Genomic DNA, 2230 nt, shown 5'->3' with positions numbered 1-2230 from the left:
CTTTCCTTTCCTTTCCTTTCCTTTCCTTTCCTTTCCTTTCCTTTCCTTTCCTTCCCTTTCCTTTCCTTTCCTTTCCTTTTCCTTTTCCTTTTCCTTTTCCTTTTCCCCTTCCTTCCTTCCTTCTCTTTCTCTCTCACTCTGGAGGAAGCAGCCACTAAGGAACTGCAGCCTACCAAAGAACACATAGGTGAACCTAGAAGCAGATTCTCCAGCTCCAGTCAAGCCTTGAAACGACTGGAGACCCAGCCAACAGCACAGCTGGACTGCAACCTGGTGGGACACCCTGAGTCAGAACGAGCCACTGACATCACTCCTGCATTTCTGACCCTCAGAAGCTGCATGAGATAATAAATCTTGTGGTTTTAGCCTGCTACATTTTGGGGATCATTTGTTACACAGCAATAGCTGACTAATCCCCTGAAAATGGCTTGACTAAAGTGAAATTTCATGTAAGAAATCACAGGACTCTCATAGAGCCTAACTTTAGGAAAGAGTTGAGCTTCACAGGAGTGGAGAGTTATCACCCCACAAAATCAGTCAGCCACTCTCTCTAGCTTTTTGGAGTGGCACAGCCTCTTGTGTCTGCTGCATACTGTTTCCCATCTCTCATTCTGTATATTGATTTCTCGTTCTTGTTTCTTGAGAACACTGGTTTGTGTGTCATATGGGGTTACTGTGGGACCAGAGCTGCCCTGACTCCATGTGTTTTTATCCTAGGGCCCAACACAGTCTAATTCAGTCCCTGGGCTCCATAGTACATTCTCAAGAAAACATAGCTTGAATCAGGTTGTCTATCATGACAATCCACTGTGACCTGGGCCAGGTCACATGGCACTGCAAGGTTCCTTTGCCCAGGCTGAGAATGGGCAGATTATACTAAAATAAAACATGACAGACAAATTGATTACCATTTTCCAAGCATACTGAGAAATTATTTATTAGCAACAATGAAATACATTAGGGCATTTATTCTAATCTTTTGTAAAAGGCAGAATCCTTTTGAGAGGTAAATATGTGCCCTTAATTTATCTGATTGCAAAGTTTGTTTTCTCATTTTCAGCATTCATGAAGTAGAAACACACCTGCAATTTTATGCACCAATTACTATGTTGGATGATGCTCTGCTAAAGAGAACCAGTTTCCTGGGGGAAGAGCCCTGTTTCTGTGTGGGTGCTTAAGTTAGCAAAATATGAAGTTGGTTAGTAAAAATTTCATGTCTTGGAAAGCAAAATAACACAGTCAACCAAAGAAGGTGGGGGAGAGTCAGATGGGCCCAAATTTGCATCCTGAACTTATAACGAAATGATGAAGGACTTCTCGGAGCCTCCATCTCTTCTCAGTAAAATGGACCTAGTCATTATCTCACAGATTCTTGGAAGAAGTAGATGCACTGGCATATATAATCTGCATAACCCAGTACCCGACATGTATTAGGAACTTAATAAAAAAAAGGTCATTACTATGTTTGAGAAATATTTTTTTAGCCCACCCCCAAAATAGAGAGCTCTTTCAGAATCTATTGTATTCGTGGAGAAATGGTAAGAGTATCCAGTGCCTGCTATTTTTGCCTTGAAGGTTTAGGGCTGGTCTTGAGAAAAATAAGTGAGCATGGAGCCCTGAGGCTCGTGGCAGTCCCAGACAAGACCTGGAGGCCTTTCCTCCTCCTGTTTGTCTACCTGCAAATTCTACCCATCCTTCTAGGGTACTTGTAAACACCACCTCCAATAAGACCTCTCAGATTCTTCCTGGTTTCAAGGGTGGTCTTTCTCCTCTGGTCCCTTACATTTCCTCCATGCCCAGCATGGCACCTTCATTCAACACATGTCTAGCCCCCAGTGGGTCAGGCACTGCTGGCTATTGGGGCAATGGTGTGAGCTAGACCAGCCAGCTTCCTGATCTCCTAGAGACCCCATCACTGGCATTCTTACCCTCAGCCCTGAGGACAGAAGGAGTTGCTCCCACAGGTTCTCGCACAAACCCTTGCTTCTGGTGTTAAGGGTAAGTGGTGCTTTGGGACTCATTTCTCTTTTCTTTTGCAGGCAATTTGCATTGCAGCAACTATAAAGGTTTAGGAGGCAACCTTCTATATTATAATTAAAAAGATAAAGGTTTTGGAGTCTATTTGAGTCTTGAGCACATCCTAACTGGAAAATTGCAGCATTTTGGTGGATCTTTATAACTCACTGTCTTCATCTGTAAAAGGAGATGATGATCCCCACCTTTACAGATA

The sequence above is a fragment of the Phoca vitulina genome, unplaced genomic scaffold, assembly GCF_004348235.1.
Source record: "Phoca vitulina isolate PV1807 unplaced genomic scaffold, GSC_HSeal_1.0 scaffold28, whole genome shotgun sequence".
NCBI classification, from domain to species: domain Eukaryota; kingdom Metazoa; phylum Chordata; class Mammalia; order Carnivora; family Phocidae; genus Phoca; species Phoca vitulina.
This window is presented reverse-complemented; position numbering follows the sequence as displayed.